Raw genomic sequence first — 8,433 nt, 5'->3', positions numbered from 1 at the left:
TTATGGTTATTTCTTAATGCTTCCTGCTGTCAATAAACTGGTAGAAGAGTGTTTAGACAGGAAGATGAACACCCATAACCAGAGAAGACTTGATCTAGGAGATGAGGACGGAAAAGGTTCATACTTTTATAGAATCAACAATATTTGAAGTAAAAGAAAAAGTAATTAAAAAAATAGACTTAATGATAAGAAGCTTCCTAACACAGTGTCGCCCTCCCGCTTTTAGTATCCACAAGTTGATCACACATTCTTGCACTCAGTATTTGTGTTCCCCCTTGGATTTAACACACTGGCATAACGTTCCCACATGGATAAATAACATGCTCAATCACATAAAATGAACTTTTTTAGCTATGACTATAGAAAAATTTAGATGAAGAGGAGGTCCAACACCCACCGATCATATCCATAAAAACCAAGAGCACATGATTGTTGTTGTAAGCATAGTCAATCTTTAGGGATCAAGATCTTATCTAATCAATGCCAAGTCGAGTCTCAATCTTATCGTTAAGAGTAAGGCAACCCCATCTACATGCTTTTGCAGTGATAATTATATACGTTCAATAGATCAAAAATTTGATTGAGAAAATCACTTGGACAAAAGGTTATCTACCATATGAAATCAATTTTTTATTTCTATTAGGTCATCACTGAAAACAAGAGTTTAGCACTTCAGTACTTGTGGTTTCATGCTGCTTTTGCCAAAGTAAAAGCTAATGATGCTTCACATATATTAAGCTAGTTTTTATTTAGTGCATCCTTTACTAATTAGCTTCTTATTTAGTTCATCACTTGCTGAGTCTTTGTGTAAGTGCTTTGCTACTCAACATTCATAGAATGTCCTTCAACCAAAGAGCTCTATCACTATCTATACTCGGGTGCCTCACAAAGCTTGACTGTTTTCAACAACCACTATGACATACATCCATAAGTTGGAGCTTTTCTTTGCTTGTTGGTATAGAGATAAACCAACTTCCTTTAATGTTGTACATGATTGGGAACCATGATATCATCGTAGGTCAATACAATGCTTTGTTCTTGATATTTCACTTGAAAGGTTATGCTATTTGTATTCCACTAGATTCACATGCTGGATGTTTATTTGCAATGATAATACATGTATTATTATGTTTTGCTAACGAGTTTAGCTGCAGCTTCAATTTTCCATGAATCTCGCTTAAAGAGACTTGCCAAATATTCTATATAAGCTTTACTATAAACATGAGCTGATTGATTCAAAGGAGCTTCCAAAATATTTTGTACTATTTCAAAGGCTAGATTTTCTTCAATTATCTTATCATTTACTTTTGATTTCCTAAATGTTCTATGTTATTTTGAAGGTGAGAGTTACTTTCGATTATCTTATGATTTTAAAAGTAGGTTCTCTTTCATCTTTTGTTAGTCAAGCATGCCTATAGGCCATGCATTGTATTTGATCTAGAGTAGGGTAAAGATCATGTAGGTGTACTTGATATGCAAAAGAAAATGTTGATATAATGTTTCTTTCTCTCTTATAAGCTAACATCTTGCTTGAATTTCTTGTCATGTATTCAAAATTAGCTTCACTGTCATAAGTTGGTCCATCCTATGGAAGAAAAGGTCTTGCCAAATGTTTCATGTTGTTAGCATGCTAACATATTTTCTTTCAATGTTTCTTTTCTATTTAGCTTTGATATCATTACTTCTTGGATACATTACTTCACATACGTGAAGCTGCTTCTCACATGTTTTCTTATCATTTTCAAGGCACTCATTTGTTTCCAAGGTGAGCTCATATGTTTTCTTTCATCACACTCGGTTGTGTCTCCGAGTACGTTCAGGTTTGCATAGGTGCCTAGATACAATCCAATGGACTAAATGCACATTCCATACCTATAGGATGAGTACATCTACTTTGTTTTTCATACTCATCTATATTTATGAGTGCATGCAAGGTCTTGCTAGACTAGCAGTTTGTTCCTTCTTTCTCGATTAACTTATTGATGACTTATGGTATGTATTTACTTATTGGTTCACCTTATATCTTCGAGCAAGGCATACTTCTATTTCACCCTTTATGTGGTGAGGTATACTTATATGTCTTTCACGATGAACACATATGGCTGAATTCTTGAGTACTCATTTGGCTATGGCACCTATGGATTAATTATTGTGCACTCGTTTGAATGTGGCAAGGTCCAATGTCTTGTAGGTGACAATATTTATGAACACATATGGCTAATTGCTTGAGTATTAATTTGGACGTGGCATATGGCTAACTACTTGAGTACTTGTCTGGAGATGGTACATGGATTATTATTGAGTCCCCATTTGGATGTGATACATATTTACTTGTCTAGACATGGTACATGGATTATTATTGAGTCCTCGTTTGGATGTGACACATATTTACTCGTCTGGACGTGGCACATGGATTATTATTGAGTGCTCGTTTGTATGTGAGACATATTTATCTAGCTTTCATGATGGACACATATGGATTACTTATTGAGTACTCATTTGGACATGGTCATATTGCGTACTCGTTTAGACATGGCAAGGTTCAACATCTTTCAAGTGACAATATTTATGAACACATATGGCTAATTGATTGAGTATGTGTTTGGACATGGTACATATGGATTATTTATTAAGCACTTGCTTGGACGTGGCACATATGGATTACTATTAAGTACTTGTTTAGACATGATCACTATTCCCAGATGCCCATTTTCTTAGTTACTTCTGGATGTTCTTTGTAATCTTGGATGCTCGTCTTCTCAATTGTGTGGTACTTCTGGATGTGAAGAGGTGGTTATTTGATTCCTGCTATGATTATGTAAGCTGTGTCTACTCTACACCAGCTTTTCTCTTGTCATACATGTGTGGCTTATGCTCATTGTATTTCTAGTTGTTCAGTACTTTCGGATGAGGAGGTTGTTATTTCATTTCTGCCTATGATTATGTAAGATGTGTCTAATCCATACTAGCTTGCCTCTTGTCATACATTCATGGCTTATGCTCGTTGTATTTTTGGTTGTTTGGTACTTTCAACTGCCCAATTGTTTGGTACTTTTGGGATGCCCAATTGTTCATATTTTTTATTGTTCTATACTTCCGGCTACCCAATTGTTCGGTACTTCTGGGATGCCCAATTGTTTGGTACTTCCAGATGTCTGAATGCTTGTTGTGTTTTTGAATTATTGGTTCTTGATTTGCAAGATCATTATGGGTCTTCCTATTGTGTCGCTCTACAGCTTTCTTACACTATGCAAGCAACATTTCAGCCTTGGCTTTGTGGACATCTCAAATCCAATACTTCCGGATGCATGGATTCTTGATGTGTTTTTGGATTATTGGTTCTTGATTTGTAGGATCTATATGGGCCTTCCTATTGTGTTGCTATAGCTTTCTTACACTACCCAAGAGACATTTCAGCCCTGGCTTTGTGGACATCTCAAATTGCCCCTCCATACTCATCTTTGGAGTGACCAAAGCAATTCACTCATACATTCATCCTTGGTACAATAGAAAAGGACACTTGAATATTTCATGTGTTCATATACACTACATGAAATTGGTCATTTTAGGTGGATGAATTGTGCAAGACATGAAGGTATGATTATAAAAGTTTGAGGAGGTGTGACCAGATTGAACTTGGAGACAACAAGCTCTACTATTCAGATGAAGAGCTCAAACATCAAACCTGAAGATCTCAAGCCCTAATTATGCATCATCACCATGTCAAACAAGTTGATATTTCAAAGCAAATCTTTCTATTTTTCACACATACTTTGCACTGTATCATGCACCAAACATAGCACCTAACTTTGCACTGTACTATGGACAAGTGCTTGTCTTATGCCTTTGTACTATCCATGTGCAATTTGCATTGTATCATCCAACATTACACTGTATTATTCAAACTGGCATATGGCCATCCTTTGTATATATATTTTCACATAGATGTATATAGTGGCTCAGGTCTTTCCCTTGTACTCTCCAAGGTTTTTTTCATCTGTAGCTAGAGGGCCTAGTTTGAGTGGGGGTGTTAGAGCAATATATAGCTTGCCCTAACTTAGCCTAGTCCTTAACTATATATATTCCTATGATATATGAATAGAATCACTTCCTTGGGAGCAACTCTTGTGTGTGTCTCTCTCCTCTTTCTCTTCCTCCCAACACAACTCTTGTGTCCCTCTCTCTCCTCTTTTTCTTCCTCTCAACAGACATTAGGTTCACTTTTACATTGTCTGAACCATTTATGTATTCCAAACTTTTCATAAACATGGAAGAGGGAGTAGAAGATCATTCTATTAACACTCATTGAACAAAAGTCACTTTCAAACCACTAACCATACAAGATGCAGTGCATGAGCATTGAGATGTTTTGAGTGAGAATGATAATTTCAATTGAAGGAGTCAAGCGGTTGAACATCTTGCTTCCATAAGCAAGAATCATGTGAGATGATGTAAACATGATTCAAGAACTAACATGCATTACCATTTCTTACCATCAACAAGCCAGGGATACGCAACAAGACCTTAAATAGAGCCACCCAAGATATAGATCTAAACTTTGTTGGCTTTGTTGTTTGCAATCCATCCACTCTTCCAAGTCCCATCACATATGCCAGAGGGACGGCTGTGTCCTATTTGCCAAGATTTCTTTGATACAACAACTCGCTAATGCCATGCCATCATCATCTTAACTTGGTGTGTCTTGTGTACACCTTAAAAACTAGAATTGCAGTGTAAGCATGTAATACACTAGTGGGACGTGAGATCTACGACACACTTGGCATTAGGGTGACTGATTGTCCACCTCTTAGGTTGCAAAGTGTGGGACGTAGCTAAATTTATTGAACATTTATGAAAATATGTATTTATTCATGTTAATTCTTTATGTACCATGATTCATTAGAGAAATTTTGTTGGATAAAATGTTGGAGAAACTTTGTTGCAAGCCATTGTTTTAACTTTTAATATGTCCATTGTGCCAAAAAATTAGTTTCCATCGTGCTCTCAAATTCTTGAATACATTATTTTTCATATCATTCTAATTGTAAGTTTTTTTAAATGTATATATTGTGATTTTTGCATTGCATTTTTAAGTACAAGACTTCAAAAAGTTGGCATTGTTCATTAACCCTTGGAGCTTGATGGAGGAGATTTTTGGATTCAAGATAGAGACAATGTTGGGTTTTGTGTTCTCCATAGTTATGACACAAAGGACTACAAGTTTTGGAAGAACATCAAACATTGTGAGTGCCATCGGCATGCCTTAAAATCTCTCTCCTAATAGTGCTTTGCATGTTTCTTTCTTGAGTGCTAAAACTATACAAGAAGTTCATGAGTTTCCACGATAAAATAATTGCTACATTTTTTTTGAACTTCCACCACTTCCTCAAGGGTTTGGTGGTCATGTTTGGACCCTATATTCAGCAAGGTTTCTCAGGACTCTTTCAATGCAATGGTTTGAATAAGTAGATGTGTTGGCTGCTGAGGTAATGTAATTTAGAGTGTCCTTACTTTGAATGCACAAGATTAAAAAAATAAATGCAATAGAAAGGAAAACGAAAAAAAGTATGTCCAGTGGGTCCAATTAAAAGATATAATGGTTCTGTTGTAGTGCGGTACCTGTCTGTGTTGCACAGTGCAATGCATGTATAGATTATTACATTCCACATGAATGTGAATATAGTACAAGATGTGCTACACATGTTCGAGTTCATGAGAATCTAGTTGAAGAGTACATTAAAGGAAGTTGGTTTATCTTTATACCAATAGGCAAAGAAAAGCTCTCAGGGCGGTCACTATGTATAAACCCTCTATATCACGTGCGTTCAAGGCCTATATTTAAAGTCCCTTATCTCTAAAAAATTTCATGAATAAAATGTACCCCTTTTCTATACAAATCTGTAATTTTTTTCCAAAACTATTTTAAATAGTCCCTTATGTATATTTATTTCTGTAAATTTTAGAAATAGAAAAAATCCTTCTGTTGAACTCACATGATAGGGTTACATATGATGAGTGACCCCCCCGAGGAAAAGCTCCAACACATAGATGTATGTCATAGTGATTGCTGAAAAACAATCAAGTTTTGTGAGGCACCTGAGTATAGATATTGACAAAGCTCTTTGGTTGAAGGACGCTCTATGAATATTGAGTAGCAAAGCACTTACACAAGGACTCAGCAAAGCGATGAACTAAATAAGAAACTGGTTAGTAAAGGATGCACTAAATAAAAACTAGCTTAATATATGTGAAGCATCATTGGCTTTTACTTTTGCAAAAGCAACATGAAACCACAAGTGATGAAGCGCTAAACTCTTATTTTCACTGATCACCTAATAGAAATAAAAAATTGCTTTCATATGATAGATAACCTTTTGTCCAAGTGATTTTCTCAATCAACTTTCTGGTCTGTTGAACGTATATAATTATCACTACAAAAGCATGTAGATTGGGCTACCTTACTCTTAACGACAAGATTGAGACTCTACTTAGCATCGGTTAAATAAGATCTTGATCCCTGAAGATTGACTATGCTTACAACAACGATCCTACGCTTTTGGTTTTTATGGGATATGACCAATGGGTGTTGGGTCTCCTCTTCATCTAAGTTTGCTTTATGTGATTGCGCATCTTATTTCTTCATGTGGTAATGTAAAAGCATGATATGCCTGTGTGTTAAATCCAAGGGAACACAAGTACTGAGTGCAAGATGGTGTGATCAACTGGTGGAGACTGAAAGCGGGAGGGCGACACCGTATTAGGAAGCTTCTTATCATTAACTATATACATATATATATTGATAGTTATTTTTGCTTTTGCTTCAAATATTGTTGATTCTATGAAAGTATGAACCGTTTCCATCCTCATCTCCTAGATAACTTCTTCTCTGTTATGAGTGTTCATCTTCCTGTCCAAACACTCTTCTACTAGTTTATTGACAGCAGGTAGCAAAAAGAAATAATCATAACTTTCTTACCAAAAATCTGAATATAGTGATCCAACCACAACAAGACAAAGCAACTATATATGCGCTTGATAGATGTGCAAAATAGCAGGTGCATCTATAGGTGCTGCTAGAATAGCAAAAATATGGGTGCGTCTAATAGAGCATCTCTTTGCGTGTCTATTTGCGTGTCTACACTGTGAATTAGACGTGGATTTAGATGCAAAACAGAGAATACAGAAAGTGAGATTTTGGTGCAGGCTGATAGATGTACATCACTGCTTTCCTAACATTGGCCATGATTGGCAAAGCACGTAATTTTAACAAAAATATCAATGCTTTTTGGCAAACTCACATATACAAAAATAAAGTGAGGTGAGGAGAATGAGACAATATGTAAAATGGTTTTGCCAATATCAATGGTGGGCTATAGCTCAATCTCATCCTCAATGAGATCAACCCTTGCCAAACTATCTACTTCAAAATCCAAACTAGTGTTGAGATCTATAAATACATTCAACCCACTACTACTTGTGCTACTCATGTGCTCATCGAAATAAGCATCACCAATGGTAGGCTCGTCCTCATGGGTAATAGCCTCAATATCTATATCTCCTATCTCATGATCATCCTCCTCTCTCGTATCACGGTCATCATCACATCCATGGCCATGATCATCCTCCATATGCTCGATATTAGTAAATGTACTATACATCTCTTTGGAACATGGCATAATAGGTATGACATGCCACCACCTATTATTATCCACCTTTGGTTGATAGACAACCTAATTTAAACATAAATACAATCATGTTATTTTCCTTGCATCGAAGGTTCACATTGTTGTGGTAGTACCAGTGTGTCCTTCTTACTTTGACTAAACTTTGTGGAGTCAATAGTTACACAAAGCCACTTGCATGGCATTTGATTGTCGCATTAGGGCCTCTTTCCACCATGTCCTTAAAACACGTGACATCCAAAACATACACAAAGAAGCATCGAAAGTCAAGCTTAATATTAGTAAATGTACTATACATCTCTTTGGAACATGGCATAATAGGTATGACATGCCACCACCTATTATTATCCACCTTTGGTTGATAGACAACCTAATTTAAACATAAATACAATCATGTTATTTTCCTTGCATCGAAGGTTCACATTGTTGTGGTAGTACCAGTGTGTCCTTCTTACTTTGACTAAACTTTGTGGAGTCAATAGTTACAAAGCCACTTGCATGGCATTTGATTGTCGCATTAGGGCCTCTTTCCACCATGTCCTTAAAACACGTGACATCCAAAACATACACAAAGAAGCATCGAAAGTCAAGCTTAATAATATCTTGGATTATGCCATAATAATCATCCATGGCTCCATTGGCTCCCTCAAAGCTAACAATGACGTCGCAATCTTGTGTGTTTCTCTTATCATCAATCTGTTGTGTTTGAAATCGCTTGCCCTCACACCATATACCATTGAACATAGTACAC

This window comes from Dipteris shenzhenensis, chromosome 3 (assembly GCF_047967505.1).
Source record: "Dipteris shenzhenensis isolate YYH24624 ecotype China chromosome 3, Dip_SZ_1.0, whole genome shotgun sequence".
Taxonomy (NCBI): Eukaryota; Viridiplantae; Streptophyta; class Polypodiopsida; order Gleicheniales; family Dipteridaceae; genus Dipteris; species Dipteris shenzhenensis.
Note: the sequence above shows the minus strand (reverse complement) of the source record.